The following is a 27,976-nucleotide window of genomic DNA, read 5'->3' as shown; positions in this document are numbered from 1 at the left end:
GAAACAAAAATAACCAGGCTGTTTCCTTCAATATTAGCATCCTTTGCAAGATCAGGGGGCGAGGATTGGACACAGAAAAGTTTTTGGACTTAGGATACCTGAACCGAAAGATATTAGTTACAAAAAAATTCATGTGTTATATAAGAAAAAAAGTATTTTAATATGTATGATTTTCTCAGGCCATAGGCCCAGAAAAATACATTTCCTTTGTTCCTGTATCTGTCGCTGTCTCATCATACCGTGCTCAGTAAGAGCGGAATACATTTAAGTATACAAGGTCAACGACAAGTTCAAATTCTGCTTCGAACAATAACCAATTGAATACTGCATCAGTATGTGGGGAAATGAGTTTTAATAAAGGAAATACAGTGTATTTAAGAGGAGACTAACAGGATGCAGTTGTAGGCCAGGAAAAGGACAATGTGAACGCAGATGCAAAATACAATATGAAATTTTATTCGTATATTCTCCCGGTTTCGGATGAGAGACAATATCCGCTAAACATGGGAATAATATTCAATAATATCTATCAAACTGGGCGGGTCTGATAGACTAACGGCGTTCTGGACGCATCGAAACGTAGACAAATGCAATAGTAATAGGCTAATTGAGAACCCGCAACCAAGCAAAAAAAAGTCTTAAAATTTTGCATAAACTGATGTCTTCGAAGTCACTGTTTATGTACACTGAGAGATAATCGTATTCACCTTATAAGCGTGAACTCGTGAGAATTCTTCTCTGAAGCGTGGAGCACCACAGGTACTGTTTGGCAGTTTTGTCTAATCGCTATTTCATTGAATTACGTTTGGACAGATACACGGTCGAGAAAACGAGGTCGGATTGCTTGGCCTAGTGTACCGTTTATTTGGCCCAGCAATGTGGGTATTTTTCACTTCACAATTCACAAGCTGTTGCTCAAGATGGGAGTTTCCTTTGCAGTGCGTCAAGTGGAAAGGAAGAGGCTAAGGTGAGCTTCAAGCATCAAAACGTATTCTAAGGTCCATAAGCCCTATATAAACTGATCGATTCTTTTATACAACATCAGGTTCCGTCGTGTGATCCAATACTGTTTCGTAGCAACTTCGATCCTGTGTGATCAATAGTGACAGATAATCAGGGATTATCGAATGAAAAACACCAGATCCTACGAGATAACCCGGTTACAGCTCTGTTGTACCCTATATGTACAATGTTCATTAGAGATTGCTTCTTGAATCTATAAAAAGTGGAGCCTATCAATTATTCGCTCTACGTTATCAGTACGTTCCGCTCAGAAAGTTTCGTCATAAAACTTATTTCGGCAGCTTGCCATCAATCGAATTTAGCAGGAAGGAATATAACGAAACCAAATTTCAATAAATATTCAGGTACATGGGTAATTCAAGCTTTCCGTTGAGTGGACTTTATCCGAGAGTAGATCAATATCCAGTTTACCTTGGCCTTTGCGAGTGGGGAATACAAGCGACTGAGTACCGTTTTTATTGTATTCTCCTAGATAGGGTTTATATTAAGCCTTTCTTAACAAGAACGCTACTACGACAAGCTACATGTTCCCGCTGAGAACTTGTCATGAGAATGACAAGTTTAACGATCTAACTGCAGCAGAGCGTATTCGCTTTATGGGTACGAACGACCAAAGTCGACGATGTCCGAGTCAAGGAGAATGTGATGTAGGCACAGATATACAATCCAGATAGATGTTGATACATCTGCTAGTTTAGGGCTAGTTCACGGCTTCAACGGCGTAGTTCAATGATTCACATCATTACAGTTACTTCTCGATTAATTACTGCATTCGCTTCCTACAGTGTGGCAGGACATCAGACGAAACTGTCGTCGTGGCACTTTGATAGGGCCCAGTAAGCTCTATGTGAGCCTCTAAAAGCTTGGGGAAATGTAAACTATCGATGACCTCCTGAAATTAGTGACACTTAAACGAGAAAAACGGACCTTTTAAATTTGAATCCTCCAAGTGGACTTGATGCAGTAGATTGGATCTTTATAGCAGTGTGCATTGGAATAGAGGCTCACTGTCTTCTAACTGTGTATATGCTAATGAGTCCCTCTGGGCTTGCTGATTAGGTGTTTATATACACGACGTACCCGAGAAAATGAGTCCAGTCATTGTAATTATTGTATTACACAATAACAAGTGGTCTTGGACAATAGTCAATTTTATCGAGGCGCCTTGTTAGGCATCTCCTATTCAGAGAGCCCCATAAAGAAACACGTGGCTTTCATCCGGGGTAGATTGGTCGCCACACCATATATATCTAGATTTCGTTTTCGCCTGCTGTTTATCTGACTGGGTATGCGCTCTTAGTATCACAATAAAGCCAGTTCCTTCTAGAACATACCCATAGATTTACCACAATGGTGGCAGAAAGTTCGTATTTAAAGTATGAGCGAAGATCCAATGCCAGACGAACTCTCACTGAGGTTAGAAACTTTCTTGGCTGAGCGATACGGACAGTTTACGTTGTTGCCAGGCGCCAAATGATTCCCGAAGAATACGAAGAAATATATTAAGGTAAAGAAAAAACGATTTACTCATCATTTGTCTTCTAGGCCGAATTTGCCATGATCTAGCCGTCGCTTGACGACCGAAACTAATGAATAACTTGGCTCTTAATCTTATAAGTCAGCTTAGCAACAAGTTTCAATGTAGTATTCCTGAGTGACCAATTTTATACGCATAGGTGTTCTCGAACTAGCGATCTATTTAAAGCAGCCCTAGATACACTGGTCCAAGCCCTGGGCCGATGTTCATCTTCCAGAGCCTTTTGGCGAAGGAAAATCATAATAGCGTGTGAAAAAGGGCGCTTTCCATAAAGCTGTGCTAATCTTAATTACTTCAAAATATCGCAAACCGCTGGGCTTACTGCCGATGCTAGTACACGCCCATTAGGGTGTCAATTACTTTCGATACCAAATAGAGCCTCAGTTTTACTCGATATACGACAAATCGTTGATTATGGAATACGAGAGCAAAGCTACGGTTGGCAACACATATTACTAAGTGCTTTGCTAAAGGAACGTTATTACAGTAAATATTCTTTTGTAAGAAAGGTATGGCTGCATGTCATATTAGGTTTGACGTCAGCCACAAAAAAAAACCACAAAAAAATATAGAAAATTTCCGCTGCCGATAGAAAATCATTTAAACTAAAATTAAAATCTCTACTGATAAACCTGTCATCTTAGGTTGTTGCGGCGCAATACGTAGACGCATATTTAATATATATATATATATCAAAATCTACGTAATGTGCCTAAGCATTCTTAGTAGCCGCTACGATCTCAGTATAATATATTCCGATCAGCGTTAGTTAAGCATTGTTTCGAACGGCTGGCTACTTCAAGCACAGAATGAAGCCGTTTCTCAACGCTCGATTTCGAACTAAGGCAATATCGTTTCACGTCCTTAAAATTACGTTTTACACATTAAAACATTTTACCACTTCGTGGATGTGGGTATACAAAAGTAATTTTTTTTGTCTGATTATAGATTTGATACTTCCAGTTCGGAACTTTCTGACATAGGTATATTCTAGCAGATTCCTCTGATTCTGGCGTGGCTAGCTTCTCCCCATCCATGCACTGCACTATTGCCCGTTAGAAGACAATAGTAAGACGCACCAGTGCGAGCTTCCTTTGCCTGTCGCCAGTGATAAAGAAATAACTGTCATTCTTGCTAGTTTACTTCTGCTCGGTCGGAATTGTCCTAAAAAAATAAGTTGCATGCATTTAAAGATGCGCTTGAAGAAGTTGCTTGGCGTAAAAACGTTTTCTCGATCATTGTCAGTCTGTGGATAAGTATGCATGTCTGCGCCGCACGAGCTCATAACCATCTGTAAGGGCGCGAAGTTTAAATATAAACTCAAATATGAAAATCGATGTCACGCGTCGCAAAGTACGTACCAGTAAGCCGCGGTGCTAGCCAAGGAATAGGACGTTTCATACTGGTTCCTGCAGGAATCTTGTGGTTTCGCTACCGTTAAGACCTAAATGTACGTGTAGTAGAGCTGAGCTAACGTGTGAATATGAACTAAAGGAACGCATCTTATTATCCAAAATTGTAACACACAACAATAAATAACAAAAATAATATTAATAAATAATAAAAAATATGTACGATAAATTCTTGCGAGGATTCTCCTGCGGGGTAAATGATTAAGTAAATACTTAAGAATTACTTTGTTTGTCTACGAGACATTTTCGATGAAGGGGTTGGTGAAAAGCTGGCAAGGTATGCCAGCGCAGTGTGTTACGGTGCTGTTTTCCAGAAATAATTTGCCTTTTGCAGGTAGGTACGAGACAGAAGCTTACTTATTTGAATGTTTGAGATAAACACGAACGCTCAATGTCACCCATGACCCACATTTTTGAATATTCGACTCAAGAAACAGTGGTCACCCTGATTAGAAACAAGACTACGCCAAATATCTCTAGTGGGTCTTCGAGCACAACAAACCCAGTGCGTGAATAACGACAGGAAAAATAATGGCTTACTATGCTCATTTGTGTAAAATAAAATGTTTTCCATGTTTTAAAATAAAAATGTATTCTCTTATTAAATTTCCAACGCGGTTATTTTTTTTTTCGCTCGTATTTTCTCATAAATTTTGTGCGCAAGCCTCAACAGAATTTTGAGCGCGGCAGGTTGCACCATGGATTTATCGGTATTTTCATCCTTAGCACTACAAAAAAACCTTACTACCGTATTTTACTATTATATCACTACTATGTTTTACTACTACTATATATACTAATACTATCGTAAGTTAAAACAGACATAGATATAGTATAGTAAAAAAAATAATACGCATATACGTATTCGGCTATAGCAATCGATCCACCCTTAAGTAATCCTCTGAACTTACTTTGAAAAGCATACTTCGGACCTGCAAACGGAATCGTGTATAACATCCTCTCAGCAAATCCAAGGATGGTTTTTCTTTTCGCGAAGATTTTGAGAGATCGGTCTGCTCACTTATTTTTTTTTTTTTCGTATAATTCTAAGACGAAAAATACGACAGCGTGTTAGCTATCAGCCGTCTGATCGTTCGTAGCGACGTTCGGACCTTACGGTGGACAAGACTTCAGAGAATATCTCTAATTATATGGAGCAATAATGATCAACAATTATCTTAGGTTATCAGCATAAAAGTTTACGCCGCGAGCAATTTTATACTTACATAATGCGTAAGGATTGCCAACAGGAGAACAGAGACCACAATGTAAGTAAAGAAACTTCATAGGAATTTCATCTAATTTTCTTTCCTTGCTGAGCGTGTAGGGGCTTTAGAAACTGCCCACCCTATAGATCACCTCATAACTGTCCGTGCGTTAGCTTATTAGATTTTCAGGCTATAGCATAAGATCAAACGATCAGCTCAGCTCAGTGTGTGTCCGCAGGGGCTTAAATAATGGGCGCCAATTAAAAGCGGGTGTTAGTAATATAGCTTACAATGTTGTGAAGTATGCGCGAATTCTAGTTGATGACTCTTTGCAGGAGAGGGGTCGGTTATTCAAAATATCAAACCGATGAACTGAAGAGCATAGCTAATTACTTGGGACAGGTACTTTATAATCCTCTTTTTTTCAAATTTCTTGTGCGAAGCGTCATCAAAATATGTACGATCGATGATTAGTCAATTATTGGTATATTGTTACCAATTAAGAGAACAATTTTTGACAGCTCTCCTTGGGATTAACTTCGAAGCAATGCAGGTGTGCCGCATTCGTGATGACATCCCTTACCCATAGACATTATTGACCCATTCGTTTGCAGCAATGACATTAGGAACGATAGTGAAATTCCCACAAAACATGATTCGTTTTGAATTTATTATTTTTGACTCAAAAAAAAAAAAACAGTAAAAAGACAAACGAAAGATAAATCAAAATAGTACAACTATGATCCATCCTCACTGCTTGCTCGACATTTGGCGTAAGTGGCCCTTTCCCTCCGAACTATGACCAACTAGAACTAACGCAGTCAGTTATCAACGACGACCTGTCCTCATTGTTACTTCAGCATATAATACATACATATAACAGCATAAAAGGTACTGGGGGTGTACTGTGCTATTAGGTGACAACAACTGGGATCCCCTGAGGGGTCGGAACCTGGAACAGTTAGTTCAGTTGAACATTCAGTTCAACGTTATATTAGAGTGGAACTCACTATGGCCACGGTACGTCTTCGGGGCCCCACCACGTACGTCCTACTAACATAATTTACCTGAACCATTAATAAGCCCTTGCTAGCTCATACTAAATGTACGACATTCATGCTTGTTATTCTCTTCCCTGTCGGTGTTGTTTGCATAACTGAGCTTCCGATAGAAGATTTCACTGAACAACTGTTTTTAGCATTTCATCTACGACCCTGTTTTGCTCTCTACCACTACACTGTTTATAAATGTACTATGTATCTGATCCAGCCAAATCCTGTTTCTCCTTTTTTGAAGATAGATAGTGAACTAACGGGCCATTCAACCGACCATTATTGTCCTTTAGGCCATGTTTGTCCTTTGCCATCCACAGTCCATAGGCAACTTCTAGCATTGAATCATCCAGTTCTTTTACACTCAAGCTATTCGATGTACTCTTCTAATAAATGGCTGTTTGGGGACACTCTTCAATTGTTTGCCACCGCCTCGTAGCGCCTTTGCTAGCGCAAACGTTACTATCACAAGGACGCGACATCGACACGCTGCCACAAGATCATCCCTACAGTTGGTTTAAGCTCTGTTTATCATCCCCATCCTCTCGGTTAAGCTCGATATAACGCACTGTGTATTAACAGTAATAGCGTGGTGTAGCGTCTACGCGAAAAGACACCGAAAAATTGCCGTAGTCCTTTCGAAATTTTACGGTTCCCCAAAGACCCCTTTAACATTCTTTAGGGATCATTTCAATGTGTCTCTAGGTAGACGATTTCGCTCCGGACAAACCAAGGGCGTGAGCGTTTAGCCAAGACATTGTGCAAGCTCCTTTTTCGTTTATTGCTCTGGGCTTCACACTTGATACTAGTGGACAAAAGGACGATACAATATATTCCTCCGTCTCAAAATGTAAGCACTGGAAGGCTATCGAGTTGAACGGAATGGTTCGCTGAGGTCACAGCAAAGACTAGCTGTTCTCTGGTTCATTCTTTAGACCGGCTTGTGGATCGGTTATATCCTGTTTTGGGGAACTAATGGAAACTCCTTCCTGCATCGGAAGTAGCACAAAATAGGATTCCGGTTTGAAGGTGGGCGTCCAGCAAATACCTAATTGTTCTACGCTTATGAAATCATATGCTATCAACTTGATAGTTTTCCTACCATAGCCACATAAAAGTCAAATATAGCGAGTGAGGGATCGAGAAGAAGCCGTATAGAAATAAGCAAGGGACCTCGAGATCGCTGCTTCGCCAAGATCGTTGACACTTTGCTACGTTTTGACCCGGCCTAAGAAAAAGACAACCTACACAGCGTGATTGTCTTCCTGTTGCTTAAGTCTATTGGACAATTCTGCCGGAAGTGGCGCTTATGCTTCACTATTGTCCCGTAATACTATCGCACAAATATCGGAGGGATTTAATAGAGCCCACGTTGGCAGAGCTGTACATCTCAGCCAGGTATGCTTTACGTATTATGCAGATATAAAGGACATAAACGTGTTGCGTAAAAGGCCGAGTAGTTTGAAATCGAAATGCCATACGCACTCCAGGACGATATGTGAATGAATTTACGTTTAAATAGCCATGCGATTCCACGAACTGTGTTCTGCGTGTAACTGCTTCCGCCGAGACTCCTAAGTATCGACTTACGCTGACTGGGTATAGAAAAACGGCGGAGTGAAGGCTAGGTAATGTAAAAACTGTGCCGAGGCATTTAAGTGAAGTTTAAAAGCTGACAGAGAATCTAACCTATTGTTAATGTCGAATCTTCCTCACAGGCACTAATCAGCGTTTTATGTGAAGATAGGCATCTGGGCACTTTCTTTCTCTTAAAGGCTCTCTCTCTCCCTCTCTCTCTCCCTGTCACGGATAAACGCGGCTAACCATAAATATTTGAAGGAAATATGGAATAAAAACGGAAATAACTAAGAACTCGACGTAGAGTTATATTAGACAGAAAATCTGGTGCTCAATATATTTAGTTGAAAAATGTATAGATTCTACAATTTAGACAAAATTTTCTTTTTAATAAATAAAGGCATAATTGCCGAATAAAGGCATCTTTATTCGGACGTCAAGCAAAGGTTTGTTTGGGCTAAGAATTTAATGCTGGAAAGTGTGAAGAAAAAGAGTTCTTCTTGTACGAACCAACACTCGCTTGTAGAGTCACCTTCTAGGCTGACATTCAGGCGGTGGGTTACGTTCAACGATAGACTTAGTTGAGATTCAAGCCGAAGCATATTTAGTCTCATTTATCCTGTAAAACTACAAAAGGTAGTACCTGGATAAAGGATTCATTGGTCGTTGCCATGAATCTGCATTTTCAAAACCTACGCATACGAGCCGAGAACATCTTTGGATTTCACCTTTCATTGTTTCCGCTTTCCATGTGCGAACAGATAGGGCGGAGTCTGACCGAAGGCCACAATGACGAATTTAGTGTTTAGGTAGCAGCAGTAGTAGTTTAAATGCAGAAATGAAAAGGTACATAGTTTGAGAGCTCGTAATTAAGATTTTCGGCAACGTATGCCCCGGGCTTCATTATCAGAAAATTACCATTTGGGCAAACTTACGAATCTAAGCATCTCGAGGTTTTTTAAAGCTGCGAAACCTAGTTGAACTATGCAAATCCAGGAGAATACATCTTTTGGTTATGAAAAAAAAAAAGATTTTAATTAACCATTCTATTATACAAGCCCGTAGGATACTTAGCAAAGCCTATCAGCCTGGAGACTTACTGCGGTAATTCGAAATGTCAGTTTTACTAAAGTTAATATATAAGGGATGCTTGAGAATTGACGCATAAATTAAGCAGTAACTCGAATTCAACGGTCGTGCCAATCAATGCGCTTTCAACAAAGTCTGTCCTTTAAGCTTCACAACATATGTGAGCCTGAGCATACCTGCCTAGTTATATTTGGCTTTGTCGACTCAAGAGTTTGGTTACCAACGAAGGTACTCTGATCAATTATTATATATTACAGATATAAAATAGTCAGTGGGCCTTGCATTTGCACAGCTGGCCAGCGTACTCAGCAGGCCAGTGACCACGCAGCATCTAATTCACGCGACTTTACCTTGCGTAGAGGAAATAGCTTTCTTCAACTATTTCTTCTCATTTTTCTTTCTGGGTTTCACGACTGGGTCAAACAACGGATTTGTTACGCTAGTAGTTATCTTCCGTCTAGCAGTAAATCATTACCATTCCATCCTTTCTACTATCACACAAAGCCTTACGCTTTGCGTGCTACGATGCCAAGTTTCGAAAGTAAGGTCAATAGTACAAAGCTTTGTCTCTCTCGACTGAATTGGCAGGAGCGTGGAAATTGCTTCTACATTATCTTCGAGAAAACACTTTTTTTCAGCTGTGCTTGAAAGAGCATCTTAGTGCGCTCTATGCATCGATGCCGGTTACTAGAATGCATTCAACTCTTAAATCTGTGGTTATCTATTTGTTTGTAGGTACGAGTCGTTAGCCGTCCAAAGTAGCAGTGTCTAACGAAGACAAAGCTCAAAATATCTGTGCGTGACAAAGGCCGTGCTCGTATAACCTAGGGCTTTCAAAGCGCCGATCGAACGTTGTATAAAGTTTTATTACAAGGTATAGATAAAACGGGCGGAACGTCTTTGAAAAGCACATATGCACACATACATTGACGCCATTGAATTATCATCATTGAATATGAATTAGGAAGGTGTAAGTTGGAATGCCTGTTCACTTCTAGTTTCAGGTTAGACAATAAGGGCACGGCAGAGATCCGCTATTCTAACTACCTTTATATGTAAACAATGGAGTGTGTTGAAGAGGCCACTCTCGCTAGCAACTTTGTGTGGAAGATAGCGCTTAATGCCTTGTCTAGAAAAAGAAATTTCGGAGCGGATTGCTCGCTCCGTAGCTTGGTACGCCTGAATACATCGAATTATATAGCAACTTTATTTACACAAGAGGATCTGGGGGGGCAAAGAGAAGACCTAGACAACATATATTCATTAGCAAACAATGCAAGTGTATCGTATCCATAGGGTCACCTGCACATCTTCCACGTATAGCTACTGCTAGCAATACATATATATATATATATATGTACATATACAGGAAGTACACTTTTCTGAAATATTTTACAGCATAAACTTATCAATTTTGATTACGATTAAGCGGCAACGAGATCAACGGATTGCTAATACTTGTCAACGATGAGTTTTGAAATTCGGTATTTGAGTGACGTAAAGACAGAAAAATATTTTTTTCATACTTACCTTTAGTGGTATCGGTTCTTCCATAAAACAGCAGATGTTGTTGGGCCGGTTTTTACTCATTTATTTACTTCACTGATAGAACGGTTGCGACGGAGGCGTCTGCTACAGTAACCGCATAAAACTATTCCCGACCTTTACAGACAAATATTTTGAAATGCTTAAACGGCTTATGCGTTTTACTATGCATATAAGAGATAAGTAACTATCGAGTTCATAGGTTAAAGTTCTCCTTAAGCACTACCTAATATTCCTTAGCTTAATAAGGCTCGTTTGAACACGAGGCCTTCGTTGCCATGATGAATGAATCGCGTTACGGTCCTACCAGAATGTGTACGTTTATTGCCATTACGATCACTTAGTCCTACAGATTAATTAGCGGGAAGGCAGTAATAATTCATGGGAACAGCAGCACGCGTTGTAGCCACCACGTTACGTATAAACTGCACAGACAGCATAGGCAACTGTTTTACTTTATTATTCTCTATCTCTCTATGTAGCAGTGGCACTTGATTAGCCTGTCAGAGAACGATCACCTGCCACTGGATAGAAGAACACGTTTCTGGGTCGAGCCCAGGGCGCGGGCCAGTGCAGAACACGGAACAGAAGGAAGAAAAGAAAAGTTCGCTACAATAGGTATCGCATACTTAAGAACATTTAACGTGGAATAGTTCTTATGAAATCTTAGGAAAGCTGAATCTATTCGGGGTGTTCGAACTATACCTAAACTTCAAATGTGTACTATTTATTGGATAATTATGGCCGTTTTACGCACGACATTTGCGTCCGATTTAAGCCGAAGGCTTTTATCAGTATATTGCGTAGACAATATTAACTCCTTCATATATACTTAATCGACCCTTTCTTTAGAAATATGCGCCGTAGGTCACTGAGTCTTTGTATAGTGAGCAACGTAGAAAGAATCAATCAGCTGCATGTAACTACAAACGTTTCAAGCGTCACAAACAAGTTCTCAATAAGGAACACACACTGATGGTACCCTGTTATGAGTACTTCGGAACATATAACACGTCTCCTAGGATATCAAAGGAGATTCACATTACAACTTATCTATTTTGATCTATGTGTTCATAACTTAGGCTCTAGTACAACAAAAATGCCAGCCTTCACACATCTTACTACGGGGGTGATCCAAGTCCATCTTACCCCACTGCTTTCCGCCACGCCATTACAATAATTATGAGCTTACCGATCCGAAAACATGATCATTCCATTTCCAGTTGGAAATAGTACACAAATTCTCATTATAGGAGCTGCCTTCCTTGTTGTTTTACGTATGCAGATTTTAAACACTTGCACATCAAAACTGCACCTGTTTTTGACTAGGATCAGCACATTTTTTTTCGTTCCTGTCTGATAAACTTACGTGTGTGTATATATAAAACCGTTGCTGTTCCGTCACATCGGAATTCATTATTAGACATAGAAATAGGTCGCCACTGCCATTTATAGAATACTCATACATCTATAGCAGTGATGCTAAGCAAATGCTCAACCACTGTGCTCTATGTACATATAGCTGAAACACGTCAATCTTTAACTAGTTATGGGAAATCAATTCAGTATTACCCATCGATTCCGTCTGAGTCGAAACGGTTTCTCTGGTATGGATCATATTGGCCTTGCGTCCACGCTTATATATGCTATGTAATTTTCCCGTTTTCAAATGATTGCAAACTTGCAATTAACTAAGCAAAGTTAATTACAATTAAGCCTGAAAAGAATTACTTTCTATACGTTGGCAGCACGAGATGGAGAAATGTCACATTCAGCACATGTTGCCAGTTGTGATACCTCAACACTGAAACTACCGGTGCTTTTCGTATACCTAGCCTAAGTTGATAATGAACTACAGGTTTTCGATGTTGACTCAATGACAACATTAATCGTGCTTAATTAGGGATTTTTAGAAAATTGCAAACGCTCAAATTGACTGCGGCTGTTGCGAGGTTGAATATATTTCTTTAGCCATTTTTTCACAAGGAGGTATTTCTACGATACAAATAGAGTGAAATCAAATCGGCTGGACTTGTATAGAGGTCGTGTTCTTACAAGGCCGAGCGCGCTCACCTCGTGGCTTTCATAGTGTTTGTAGTGAATTAAGGCCAAAAACTGTTAATAAACCGAAGGTAAGTCCGGAAAAATATTCAAGTAGAACCTCAAAGCGGAGCGAGAGGGAAAGCGCGCGCGAATGGAGGGAGAGAGAGGGAATGTTATACAAAGCGACAAAGACGTTTGATTTTTCCCTATGTATCCTTTCATCCCTAGACTTATTCCTCGTAGACCTAGTTGAACAGAACCTCCCGAAAGTGGAAATATTTTTTCTTCTTATGGCCATATCGTTTATAGGGCATAAAATACAAGTGCGAACGTAAACGTCTCCCAACGGATTTGCAAAAGTAATCACCCCCAAGGGATTTGTAAAAATAACCACCCCCTAAAAGTTCGCCCAAATCATCGTATGTACCATCCAAGCTGAGAAATAACTTTGTAATTTTCAGCAATTTCATTTACAGTAACTATCACATCATTTCCCGCTTATTTTAGCTTAATAATGTGGCGTGACAAAAACAGAGGTTGTTGATTAGCCAGAGTTTCCTTGTAGTTCTACTAACAATATTACGGTTATTTAAAAACTTAACAACTGAATAACCTCGTTTAACCCAGCCACTCAACAATTCGACATGTTCGCTAAAACTATTTGTATATTTCCACAACTCTTTCTTACGAGATAATTATTACCTTGTTTAGGAGTCCAATCTTACCTCACGTAATTCTAGGACTCGTACATCTTTAAATACACTGATGAACGACACGCTTGAGAACCGACGCGGAGATTTTGTACACCCCACAGAGCTTCGAAAAGAACCAAGTTATCGCGGGACTCCCCTATCTATGTTCTATCTAACAACGGAACAATTGGTTACTCCAATAGCGATTGACAGTGCGTCTCCGTTCTCCCCAGTGGCAGTGGAACGAGTTACAAATTTTTCGAAACATGTTGCCCTTTTCTTTCTCCCGGGGCACGAACTTAAGTCTAAGTCGAGTCGAAGCAACGGCATTTACGTACCACTAAAAGGTGTCTGTTGGACCTGCTGACTTCTTCTAGCCCGGCCTGATGCTGACTTCCTGGCTGTTTCGACCTTGGTTAACACGATCGCAGAATAAGCAGTCAAATAAGCATTAACTAATTGTGTTGTTGTGTTATTTTATTTGTCACTACAGTTACCTTTGACGGGTACGGTACGACAGCATTTACGGTCTTCGTGTAAACGTACACACGTTAATTAGCTAAGTACTGATTCCGACACCTACGAGCTGCAATCCAGTCGATAAAAAGAGTTTAAAGTAACTGTTAATACCCTCGCCAATAGTCGAAAGCAGCTGAGTTTGTGGTCACTCTGGACTGGAATGTTTTTTGTTGATATTTAAATATTGTTTGCCTGTCCCCGTATTGATGCAGCCGTAACTCGTCCTTTTACCTTTTAAAAGTCTTTTTTCTTAATTGTTGCTTGAATTTCATAGAACAAAGAAATTTGCCATGTTAGGCTCCGCCAACGATTTGAGTGGCATCAATGTCGAGATATAGGTACGTTTCTCAGGCTAAACTTTCACTTTACATTTGGGTATCACGTGTTGTTTGAGGCTGACGGAAGCATGTCATTGTTTGTCACTTTGGTGACTTTTGAAGGGTTTGCAAAGCGAGCAGATAAAGGAGAGGGAACGTCACTATAAATTATCTAAATATATACCTTATATGTTTCTGTCTACGAATCAAGTCGTGCACGATAAATCAAATACAATATTACGCACTAAAGAAGTTGCCTCCAACAAAAATATCCCATCATATTCCCATTGCATAGTGGCTACTCCAACTGCCGAAAGGACGTCTTTACTGCTACTGCCTCGAATACGATCTGATCACACACTTTGTATTACCACTTACTGCAAAGGTACGTCCGTCTTTTAGCCATGGCTGCCTCTCAATAAGCTTCAGTGCATCTGCTTGCGTGTAGCCTGTTTTGGCTTTTCTTTCTTTCCCGGTGAGGCTGTAAGTACCGAGCAATCGGCCTGGGATTTGGAGGCAAGAGGCTGCAAGCAAGAACCTGCAACAAAGAACTGAAAGGACAACCGAGAAAATTTAAACCAGTCATTGATTTTATTATGCCCTTGTTTATTCCTCGGCGAGATAATAAAGAATATGCTGGATACGGTGATAATGGCTGCTCTCCGACTACCCACATGACCTGGATAACAAAAAGGAACTGCATTCTGGTAAAGCGCTTGTTTTTGAAGCAGATTAATAATTTGGATATAAGTAGTTTAAATTGGTAGATTTTTAGTTTCTTTTTTTATACATCAAGACGTTAACTGGCACATGCGTTGGTTTTTGTAAGAGGCAGTTACTTTCCTGGTTTTTGCTTTGTAGACGTGCAACCTATACTATTAATGCCCTAAATTCGCAAAATGTTATAAATACTGCTAAATGGTAAAAACAAAAATACTACTTGTCGAAACCCGAACTTCTATTAGTGGCTAGTTTAATCTAACAAATTTAGCATCCTTTAGGAGCATAGCTGGAGAGGGTCGAAACAAACATATTATTTAAGCAGGGGTTCAAACTCTCCAAGCTTCAGCAAAGGGAAGCTTCTAAGTCTACACTTCAGATCATCAAACTACTTTGACACGGCGCTGCGTTCTGTTCATTTCGTTCAAGATATCGATAGTTTCTGGTATTTCACTCGTTTTGGCTTTGGTTTTTGCTGATATCAATATTACGGTACTCTCACCTACGAACAAGTTACGAATGATGTAAATGCCACACTAAATAAACACAGTGTATTCTTGATTTAATTTTACCAAAAATGTATTATTTGATTCCATCTGGGCTGAACTATAGCCAACATGTGTGAAAAGGTGCCGCACATTGAGTCAAACCCGAATCGATCCATCGTTTGAAAAATTATGCTTTCTATAGGTACGTTCCTATTGGCATCCGTAGTTCTTATGACGTTGCATACATCAACATGAACAATCGAGGTCAACATTTTTAAGCCTAGGGCTGGAGAAATTAACAATTGGGGCTTGATATTGCCTCGATTGTGGCTTAGTGGTAATTGAGTTTGTTCTTACTTGATCTAAAACAGTTATATATTATACGATGTGTTGTAGCAACCTCAACATTCAGGAATATGATGAACCTTGACGAAGGTGCCGAGCAAGAGCTGCAATAAATAGCCGGGACGATGAAACGATGTTCAGCTATATTACGATGCTTTAGATACTAGAGTTTAGAAAGCCGCGTCTAAGTACCTAGTTGAGCTGCGTAGCCGTCGTTCACTAAACTGGTGAAAATTCGAAAAAAAGATACTGAAAATTAACTGACTGACATCGACTTGAACGACTCCGAGAAACATCCAAATTACAGATTCAACACAAAATACAATAGAAGATATGTCTTCGCTCGATCTCATCGATCAAAGCAATTACTGTGGCTTGGCTAAAGGGCTCACGCTAATTGAACCCAAAATGCTGATTATGCTTTTTCTCGCCTTCCGCTTTTGCAAAAAATCTCATAGTGGGCATACCATTGTGGGTCTAAACAGATACCCTTAGACCCTTTAAAACTACTGCATCTCCCAGCCGACAGCCATCGAGGAGTGGGAGACTTGAAAAGTGAAGCTTACGGCCCTTAAAAGAACTCAAAGGCTGGCTTATATATACTTTTACTTAACTCTTTCGATGTCTTCATTATAGGAAAATGCTAAAAAGTGTCTTTAATGCAGTTAAGGGCATGATTCCAATAAACGGTGCGGAACCTTTAGGCGTCCTTCTTACCTAGGACTATTCTAGCCGCATTACTATCAGTCGAATCATATTTAATTTTTACGCATAAAACCTATATAATAACTTTAGTGCATTATTCGATCTGGTAAACATGTTTATGCCAGTCACTCAAATCGGTACGGAACGGATAGAAACCTCTTGAGCGTTGGTGGAGCTGAATAAATATGTTTGTCGTAGAAATTATTCAATACAGCTTCTAAGACAGGAACTTTAGTACGATAGATTGTCAAAAGGCTCGGGTCAATCACAGCTGTTTGTTATAACAAAAAAACATTATTGTAGTATTAGGCCGGGAGAAACATTTGTTTGCCTATTAGAAGGTTATCACACGCCTAAGAACACAGATATGTGTGAGGTAAAGAAAACTTTTTTAATCGGAAAATTGAATGCAAATATAGTTAGAAGAGACATCAAATGGACTGCGTAGTTCAGTAATAATATTACCATGTTCGTTTTTACCTGTATTAGTAGTATTCCAAAGTACAAACTAGGCAGACAAATCTGTTAAAAAGTTTTACACTCGAATACCAACAAGGCAGCCAGATTGCATCTAGGTCCGAATCTAACTATTCCAAATTCTATCTTCACAAATCCCCAAAAAAATACCAGATACCTGCGTATGTTTAACAAGTATGATACGTAGTGTCAGCGATTCAACCTAGTCATACTAACTAAATGAATGTTTCCAGTTTTCACGTCTAGGACTGCTGTTAAATAGAATTTTTAATGGCTGCCTTCCAGAGAAAAACGAACTGAGTCCACGCTGGGCTTCAAGCTTGTTTTTAAGGAAGTTCGGAGAATTTGACGGCCTGCGTGGGTCATATGGACACATTTTTTCGGATAGTCCATAGTGTGGGACTACCATTAACCTTAAGAGGCAGTTGACGCCAAGTGTTGTGGAAGGTCTCATAGGCCAAAAGTACCTACCCACCAACCGCAGTCGTTAAAGAAAACCCCTGCAAGGCCTGAAACACTTATCGTGTTATTCCGAAGCTTGTGTTGGCAGGGGATTGTCAACGTCTTTTCTGTCTCAGAGTCTGTGTTTTCCGCAGAATTACCAACTCTAAATAATTTCACCCATACCTAAGCGAAAAAACATGTTATTATTACACCATCACAGAAACTGCAATCATATTAACTGTAGTGTGCTAGCCTTTCCTTTCCAGGCGCAGCTTTGACCATTTTGTTGGCTACTTTTTCCGACAAAAAGCCAAGAGATATTTTTGCGAAACATCTTACTAGTTCTGATTTTTCTTATTTTGTTCTTCTTGCTTGTTTTCCAGATGCATCGCGATTTACAACCCACTATCGCATCGGTTATCACGTAGATGTGCTCTAATTATTGTAGCATTAATATGGCTTGTTAGTTGCGTCATTGCGCTACCAGGGTATGCGTTCGCCCAGACGCGAAGTTATGAAGATCGCATCGTTTGTTCACTGAGTTGGCCGGAGCTCGGCGGAGTCAATCCGAGTCAAGTTGACTTCATGTGAGTACTATGACAATAATATTATAATAGAAATATTCATAGTTATATAACATATACCAATAAAGAGCTACTTACGTCCACAGAAAACTTTGACCGTGTTTCCAGAAGCCGTTGCTCGATTCTGAGTTTCACGAACTCTCATACCGAATAGTTCAGAAAGTAAGTAAGGTATCCTCTAATAATCCATCATCGTTGCCGAGTTTTTACGCCTCACCTGCTCAGTCAAACGTCATCTCATTTACAGGTTTTGTCAAGAGGGTTGGCAAAATAGGACAGGTGCGTGAATCAAAACAGTAACTCTACGGTTTCTAAAAGCTCCAACCTCGAAAACACGAAATTTGCTTTCGTCAACAATTTCGAATGTAATCTCCTGACAGTTAATTAATGAGCTCTGTAACATACGGTGATTCTGAAGATACGCCAAACCAATATCGAAGGTGTTCACAGCTTTGAGATGTGCTCAATTGCTTAAATTAGTTCAGTTGATTAAATTAATTAATAGACACAAATGAGTGGCCGAAGCCGGCTGGCTCGCGCCACCCACAAGTTACTTGACATGCGGATAAAGCAAGCTAACAGGTGTTTCTGTAGACAATACACACTGCATTGCTTAGATTTGTTGTTAATTGGTACATAGAGGAAATGAGAATAATATATGTGGAGTTATTTTGCAGATTATACCGCGGTATAAATCTATAATATAGATACATAACATAATGGAGTCGATGGTAAAAAAATTAATATTTCATTAGACGGACTGTGCTCTCAGGGATAATAAGTATTCGGTATATAGTAATACCATACCGATACATATTGCCTTTAATTGCTATTCAACGCGGTCTGCAAATATCATAATCTGATCACGATTGTGAAATATTTTTTTCGGCTAAATCATATCACATACAAAATAATCATAATTAAGATAGATATTTCCCAGTTACTGTAACATCCGCAAATGATGCCTGCGATGTTGCATAGACAGAAAGAGCTATAGTTGTCGGTGTCCACTACTGCAACGACTCCGTATCAGCTAGATATATATAATACAGCCTGAGGTAATCCTCTGAACGGAGTAAAATTTAGTACTGACCATCTATCTGATCAAACTTTTGAGTGTTTGCTTTATATTACAATCGTCATGACATATACAATATTTTCATTACTAAGAGATACAATACGGCAATAGTTGCCCGTTATTTGATTCGAGGTGACTATACTGTAAACTTAAGTAAGATTAAGGGGTTTCTCAACTAGTAGAAATTCTATATACTAACACATCACGACCCAGCAGGCTGTATAGTAGAGAGGCCGATGATCCAAGATTAACTCATGACAAAATGTGCATAAGTTAAGCTGTAAAACTTTACGAACCCATTCCTATCAGTGTAGTTTTTATAACAGGTACCTATACACCGAAAGAGATATCAGCTGGTGTTTATGGTCTTTTGGCTTGGCTGATTATCTAAAATAACCCTCGAACTAGCTTAAGCTAGACCTCCATTTATTACACATACGGACATAGATATTTGTGTATCAGTTGCGCAGGATACGGAGAGGCTTCTCGGATCAACTCCTTTTGCAGCGGTACTTCTTTTGTATACTAACAACACGATAAACTTCGTAGACGACTAACGCGAATTCTTATGGTACTACAGTTCTCCGTCGTCTTATACCGCTAAAGGTTAAACGAAAGGCGCAAGGAAAAAGTTTCTTTCACAGCCGTACTCAAAAGATCTCCGTTCATACCCGTTCAGAGCAAAATGCCCTTTGCACCGTTCTTCCGTCAAAATGACCTTCTATTCCTAACTTTTCCCCACTGCAGGTAAAACGGCACCGTTTGCTGTTCTAAATTTCTAACGCTACTCATTGTTTTGTTCAAACGTAAAAGCAAGCTCGAAGTCCGTAAAACTCTTGGTTTAGGCAAGCGACTTTTATTGGCATGAATGAAATCAACCCCAACGAAAAATCAATAGTGGCTTGCGCTGATAACCGGCCGGCAGCTCTAAGGTGCTTAGTCGTATCACTGCTATCTCCCTGGTGGGACTCCCTTCGTCTCATCGAAGTTACCAGCATTTAAAGTGAAATGAAGTACCGCATTTTGCACAGAATTACTTCCTGACTGATGGAGCGCAGTCACTTGGTAGATGTATAAATATTGTACACGTACAAAGCATCGCAAAAATATACCCAAGGTTTGAATGATCATAACTTCAGTTCCATTATCGTATAATTGATATTTAAATTTGAAAATGATCTATAAAAGATATATAACGTTTTCTTTTACCGCGAATATTCAAAAAATTATTATCCTTCTAATTAGTACAGTGCTGAGAACGGACGAGTGTTACTTATCAAACTCTAACAGACATTTCAATTTGCGTATTCTTTTTTCACTCGTAGCTTTCAAAACCTTTTAGCGTCGTCAGCTTTCTGGCATAGACTACATCTTTGAAGCATTCCTACAAGAAAAAGATTATTGGGAATCGGCTGTGGAGAGTGGAAAGGATACACGTTGGATCCTTTCGCCCAACCCGTATCGTGGAAAGATTCTCATCAAAATAACGCCTTACACCATTATGATACTGTGCAAGTAGTCAATCCTGTTAGAGGTCAAATTTGGGATCCTCATAAATGTTTTTCCGAATTCTCAGTAAAAACATATTTTTGTGTAAATTCAAGTAATTAACATCACTCGCTGCACTGTCAAAAAAAGGTCATCTAACTTCGTATGCCACACCACATTATAGCTATTGGTATATTTACAATAATGTTCATCCGTAATAGATAAACGTAAATAGATAAAGTGCAATTATGCCATTTAACTTAGATATAACTTCATTGTTCCAAACAATTCTTTCGCAAAAACCGTGCACTTTATTTACGTTTTTTTTTTTTCGTGTACGATTTGCAAGATTGTTCTTGACGGTTCATTTTAACCTCATTTATAGCATGCACCATATTGAAATATAACTTTCCCGTTTACAAAATACGATATAGGCTTAATTTGCTGACGCCAACTGAATCACTTATTTGCTTCACAGATTTTTAGGCTGCTTCGCGGTAGCTTACCTGTAGTTTTTCTTTCTACATTATTATGCTTCTAAAAACATTTTCAGAATCAATTCGCTTTGTTCTAAAGTTATTCCTAGCCTACCCATTACTTCGAATCAATTACACTTTAACCGTTAGTTAAATTTCTAGCTATAATATTTATTGTTAATTTCTTCGCCGCAACTATATATATATATATAGCCTTTGCTACTTCGATTGCTTTTTCGAATTTAAGGCCACTGTTACGTGGTTGAATATATTGGTATTGGATACTATGTATAAGTGATTATGCTTCGACGGACAGACCTCTTCGTTTCTACTTACACCATATCTATATCTATACGCAGCAACATCATTAATGGGAAACGGGATCGACGTGGATGATGGAACCTTAATTGCAATATCCTTACGGTAGATATCGGGATCTTTTAAGAAAATCAACCCAATGCATCGTTCATTGCAACCAGTAACTATTTAGCGGGTTATTAAATTTCATCCCGAGCTTTTTCTGATTACAAAAGGCGGGTGTCATTCGTTTTGTGCTTGTGACCTATCCTAGTTACTGCACTGCACTGCCTCTAACATCCAGGGCCGAATCACCGGGCATATTAAACACATCCTGCCGGACCTTTGGACGTAGTTAGGAACGTCCTCGTGATCGTGGCGATACATATATCATAGGAATAACAAAGCGTAGAAGAGAGACAAAACGATAAATGCTCGTTCAGCGATCTAAAAAAAAATCACATCTGCTATACGCCGAATGATCGCGCAAATGAGCGACAAACATTTTCTAGATCTTCATATATATACCCCCTAAGTCTTAAATTATTTCTGACTCACCTTCTATATATCTGTATATATGATTCGAAGATCAGGAAGGCAGGTATGATAAAAATTTCGGACGGAGTGCTCATATGTTTCCGCTTATCATTCGAACCTTTATAGGCTTGCTTCGTAAATTAAGTAAATTCTTCAGCTTCTTTGGCGTCCGTTCTTTTCAACCCGGAACTGATAACTCACACTCGAATTTCTCGATGTGAAGACGTTATTTTCGGTAAGGATTTTTTTTGGCAAATATCTAGGAATATTCGAACGATTAATACCGGTGTCGTTGCCTTCAAAGCCCATTCTACTAGGGCTGTTTATGGCTTCAGTATGACCCAAGTCAATGTAAGCCTTGTTCTGGTTTTTTTTTTATACGAATCTTCCGATAAAGGAACAAGATAAAGAGGTTGTAGCAACTCGTAACATAGATTCGTTAAGACTTTTTTTTTTTTATCAGATGAATATAATCATTTATCTGAATCAAATATCCGGCAACCACTAGGCGAACGATATCAAGGAATTTACATCGGTTTACGTTGAGAGGTTGCGCCACGCGTCCTTTGAAGTTTACGGACGTTATATCAAAATCGATTAGGTCTTATTGCCTGGCTGTTTTTCTTCGCAGCATTGAGATTCTTTGCAGTTTCAATGTATGGATACCGGCGAAATATATCAAATAATAACCATAGGCGACAGGGATAAGCATCAAAAAAGGAACAAAACAAAAAATGAGTAGAAATATATATACCGAACAGAAATTTCTACTTACGGTGCAAGTGTAACTTTGACTAAGTGACAAGCCTGCGCCGAGACGTGGGTTCTATAGCCTTTGTCTCCTTATTTACCCAAGAGCATAGGCTTCTTTAGGGAACGTAAGTTCAGCATTTTTCAGCAGGTATTCAATTTATCGCAACCAACAAGCAGCCAAAACAAAAGTAAACCTTTGACGCGATGGCTTATGTAAACTGGCCATTTATCCTTTTACCATAATAATGAGTGAAACGACAGGCCATAATATAGCTGATTATCAGATACTGAAAACGTATTCATCCTGAGCTTCTCTGGCCCCTGAGAGGATATTAAACGTAAATAGAATTATTCATAATCTTTAAATCACCGAAATTACTACCGGCCAATAGCATCAGGCATATCTCGCTAGGTTTAAAAGTTCCTTTATTTCTTGGATTTATCGAGTGCCGCTCGGAAAGGATTCGGAAAAAAGACACTTGCATCTTTAACCAGTCTTTACGGTCACCACAAATAGAAATGTTCACAGACATCTCGGTGTTAGACTAATTGACCCACAAGCAACGTGCCACAAGCGACCTCATGTCTGTAATTGAAATTTATAAACCTTTAACTCATCTAAAACTGCTCTCCGGATCAACCACGTGTAAACTTAAATGTAGCGAGTGGACTACTTTCTTTGTGTGCCTGGTGGGATAACTTAGTCGAACATGAGGCCTAATTCCAAACAACAAACTCTGTCTCCTTCATCATTATAACCACAAAACGTTGTTGCTATCATGCACAAACCTACCAGTATTTAGCCAGCATCTCCGCGATTGTGGGCTGGTAACCTAATAATAAAGTGGCCCAAATTTCAAATTATTCGATAGATTCGTTCCATACTAAGGCCAGCCTCCTGAGGTGATACTTAACAAAAAAAGTGCGCCAAATGTAACCCTTAACGCATACATTCAGTATCAGAGTTAAAGACATGGTACATTTTAGGCTTCGTTCCTCCACATGAATTGAAAAGTAGTACCCTGTTAGCGAGTAGCAACCCTTCGTGGGCCTGATTGTCTGCCTATGTTTCGAGTTTTACGGCCGGCATCTCCGTAAGCCCGCATCGTAATCTGGACCACAACGTGTTCCTAAGATTAGTAGGGGCTGATTGTCTGCCCTATTCTTAAAATGCTGTGGTTACTATGTTACTGGGGCTATGATCGCCACCGTGTTAATTCTGTCAGCAAAAAAATACGAGTATGTTCAGTGGCGGTGCTCCAAAGACAGCGGCAACAATAGCTACAAAGGTGGGAAAACATTTGTGCAGTTGGTCACTAGGTTGAATTTAGAGACTGACTGAAGATTCTAGTTATTTGCTAAATGTGGCCGTGTGATAATTTTATCACGTATTTCATCACGGTTGTTATCGACTCTATATAACGTCATATAGAGACGTCTATATAAAATTAACTAATGTGAATGGAAGTGTATAGGTAATCTTGTTGCAATGGCCTGCTAGTGGTTCTACAGCCTGTCCGCCTACCTACCTGGGAATAAAGTTGTTTATGAAAAGAGGGCCTTTGCAAGCGCAGACGTATGAATAACGCCCACAATATAGGCGGAATTGTTTTTTCTGGCAGACTCAGAGATTCCTATTGGACGTGTTTCTTTTTGAGCCTTAATTGGTTCCTGCTTAATAAAAGTTAAACTTGGAAAACTTAAAAATCTGCCCAAAGTTCAGAAGTACCGCGGATATTCATAATGTTTGTATTTAGTGCCTAACGTATGGCGGCGTATAACCAAAATCCTAGATGAAATCTTTCGGAGTCACGGGATGCTTCCGATTAGGCAATTTACATATATTTTACCGATAAGTTTGTTGAATGGCCGAGCAGCTCCTACAAACATCCAGCTGGAGCAAGACTGCATGATTGATTTTCGATTTGTGAAGGCGCAACCACTAACGCTATACGCTCCTATGGAGTAAATAACAATAAGATGCCCTTTGGCAGCTTTAAGGTTAAGTAGGCGATGCTATCGTAAATAGTGCGATGTATTACAGTAGAAGATAAGCAAAAAAGGCTTTCGGGGTAATCGGAGTACGCGGAATTTCAAAGGACGACTGAGTACTTTTAGAAATGATGCATCATCGATAATAAGTAGACTCTTAATTTTTTTCTAGACATTGTTTGCGAACCATGCACTGGGAAGATTGACCTGCTCCTATTTGTATTGAACCTGTACTAACGCAATAACCTATGTCATCATTACAGCTGAATTGTTGTCTGGATAGTTGCTAGATCGCGTATCCGCTCGCCTATTCGTACGTTACGATAGGAATGGCTTTGAAGATTATGAAACACTTGGAAAGTGTACAGTGAACCATCCTATCTGACTGCATTGAATTATCTAATCAGTGGCTATTAGAATTATCGTTTCGTACGTTCACAGTTACAAGTTCTTGTTCTTCGAGGCTTTGTACCTTTATGCACACCTACTTCCCAATCTCACAGTTGCAGTTCCTCGACCAAATTTGGCTCTGACATCGAGCTAATTAACTGCTTTATTTAGTTCTATCATCACTATTGTTATTTTCGTAACGCGCCGCTTTATTTAACGTACAATATGGAGTGATGTTGGCGGTCGAATGATGAGCTGTTCCTTGTCGTTTGGTGGTAGTGACGACTGATCGTTATGGATCAGCATTGTTTGTACAAGATATTATTTGCCTATATTTGACGCGGAAACCTACTTGCCTACTAGACCTATAGACAGGTAAGGCGCTGTATGTGTGAAGCCAGTCGTAGACACCCTTCGTTGCGTACTAAGAGCTCTCCAGCCGTCGGAGGTAGCGATTAACTAAGACAGTACTCGAAAATAAAATGTGTCGAGCTAAGGATGTAGCGTTGTTGACTCTATGGAGGAACCAGTTATAATCCGCCGTCTAATTATGTGACTATGTACATTATGGCAAACATTTATCAACCATATCTTAAACTCAAATCAACCTTACAATTGAAGAGCCAATGCCAACAGAAGACAACCAACAGAGCCAAAGGTCAACGGTAACCGTCGGCTTATATCTTTAGCAGGAATTATCATACGAGGCTTCAGAGTTATTATACTGCCATTATTCGCATTGTACAAATCGGAGCCTCTTTCCGCTGATGGCTGCATAATAAGCGATAATACCTTTACTACGATAACGTCTAATGTTTAATATTATTATATTTGACGACTGAGCAGTGTAATCATGTTTACGTTCGGTCGTCGTAATAGGCTGCTGGGTTAATCTTGTAAATGGAAGCAATTTAACGAAAAACATTAAATTGTAGTCAAAAATCCAACATACTATTTGCTACTTTGGCGTGTCTTCGTCAGCGAGAAATAATTGCTGCACATTACGGTCCCCTGCAGCTGATTATGTAGACAATTTTTACCTATAACGCATACCCTTATTACTAACTCATCTCACTGATATTTCTCAGTGAAACAATATATACCCAGCGGAAATTAATTAACTTTTTTTTTCTTTGTGCACATTGAAGGTTTACACGAATACGGTACAAGAGGCTGCATTGAACATGTCCTACACGTCAACATGGTCGGATGTCCTTTTTTTTTTCCAACAGAACGGATTCTCCTATGCCTCCATATCGAAACGTCAAGGCACGAGACTCGCTTCACTTTTTCTACCAATATAGTTTGTACTGTACATCTTATGCATTATTCGAATAAATGAAAGGCACTGGCAGAGTTCTTGCTCGTGGCATGTGCCTTTTTTCTGACGCCGTCCTTCATGCTGAAGTTATCATGCCAACGACAACTAACGCGGCTGTGGAACGATGCAACGCTAAATTGTGAGGCGGATTAGAAAAAACTGAACCAGGCAACAAACTCACCATCTGTGGGTCCTGTTGTCGTTGGGACGTGCGCCCTTCCGGTCAGATAAGGACCAACAGACTAGAAAGCTGCATCGCGGGGCTAAACATTGACGACGCGTTCCCATGTCAAACTTTAGTAAATGATTTGGGCCGTTAGTAGCGACTGGTAATCTGCGCCATTAAAGATTGGCCCCGACGACGGTGTAAGGAGTCAACACGAATCCAAGTATCAACTCAACAACAGCTGTTTCAATAAATCACTTGGACGCACCGCACTAATGAAGGATGAGTGGAGGGATAGATGGCCTGATGAAAGGCATAGCTCGAGGCAGGCTAGGTGACGGGGTTGTTGCTACTCTGCTAGTGTGTATCACCTAGGCAGAAAGCATGGACCCAAATGCAAGACGTGTAGCGTCATGAAGCTGCGTGGAGACAGGTAAATAAGTGTGGGCATGCAACAGATATATTAGGACTAATAGATATATATATATATATATATATATATATATAGGCCTTTTTGATAGCAGAGGCTTGATGAAAAGGTCCAAATGCTAATAAACATTTTTAATGGTTTGAACTGTTAAAGAAATCAAAGAAAATTCAACTGTAGGGCAGTATACCAGCCAGCAAAGAATGGTAGTACACCAAAAAAATTCTATGCAAACAAATATCGCGCAATGGAACGCGAAAAAAGATCATATATTCTCGTATGAACGCGTATATTTATTAACGTTCGAGAAAAAAAAACACTAGATTATATAATAATGACGGAGACTTTGCCTGGATGGAATGCCTTTGAGCCGAGAGACGCTTTTTTGACACACGTTCATTTTGCCTCTGCACGAAGTAAGTTGAACTTAGTTCGTTTATAAGTTCGCTTTTGAAGCTGTAATTAATAGCAGTCAATCTGCATGAAACCTGAGGCCGTTGAATTATCGGGGAGTAGTAATTTTCCAAAGAGATAATTTGCAGCACCTAAAAACAACATGTAATAAGGTTATTGATGTCTGAAAGAAGTTAGGAGTTTCTTGAAGTGAATTATCCCTATCCATTCCCATTGATTGGCCTTTAGGGTTTTCGGTATTACCATTGTGTGTTATCATATCTATTTGAAAATGACAGTCATCTATATCATGGACATCGTTCGTTAGATTAGAATGTCGTTCGATACTTTCTTCCTCTATTAAAGACACTAGCTACGTTCCGTCGTCGGAGTACGTCATGTACTCCGACGACGTACCTTCGATTTATCCGTCAAGACATTGTCTCGATTTATAACAATGCACCCGGTCTTATCTGTTAAGCATCTAAGGAAAACGTCCATGAACAGGCGTTAGACTGTCTTCTTTTTTGACTGGCCATGCGCTGGTTGAGAAAGCTGCACCTGACCCTATAATTGACGGAGTTGATCTGCGTGCATTTTCGCTGATTGCTTATTTTGTGTCGAAAACAGGGATCTGTCATGCAATAGGTCATCAAAGCCTATCCTTGGGTGAGTTAATAGCTGGACAAAACACATAAGCGGTATTTTTGGGCCTTCACAAACCACACATCTAAAGGTACAGGTTCAGTACACGATCGGTGGGAACCAATCGGAAAACTTTTTAAGCGAACACTTGCTTATTACCGTCATTAATATTATTATATATGAACTGCATAAGAGAAAATATATGGAGGTATACACGTACACAAGTATTTGTTTG

At 39.6% G+C, this 27,976-nt stretch overlaps 1 long non-coding RNA gene across 1 annotated transcript; it reads right to left on the bottom strand.

The window, feature by feature from the left end:
- Positions 1-13,668: 13,668 nt before the first annotated feature.
- LOC147751832 (uncharacterized) lies at positions 13,669-27,955 on the bottom strand. Its single transcript, XR_015315797.1, has 3 exons — positions 26,292-27,955; positions 14,394-14,566; positions 13,669-13,765 (listed from the first exon to the last, which is right to left on the bottom strand). It is a non-coding gene; the product is annotated as an uncharacterized LOC147751832 (long non-coding RNA).
- Positions 27,956-27,976: the final 21 nt, after the last annotated feature.

The sequence above is a fragment of the Varroa jacobsoni genome, unplaced genomic scaffold (genome assembly GCF_002532875.2).
Source record: "Varroa jacobsoni isolate VJ856 unplaced genomic scaffold, vjacob_1.0 contig02925, whole genome shotgun sequence".
Taxonomy (NCBI): domain Eukaryota; kingdom Metazoa; phylum Arthropoda; class Arachnida; order Mesostigmata; family Varroidae; genus Varroa; species Varroa jacobsoni.
This window is presented reverse-complemented; position numbering and strand designations above follow the sequence as displayed.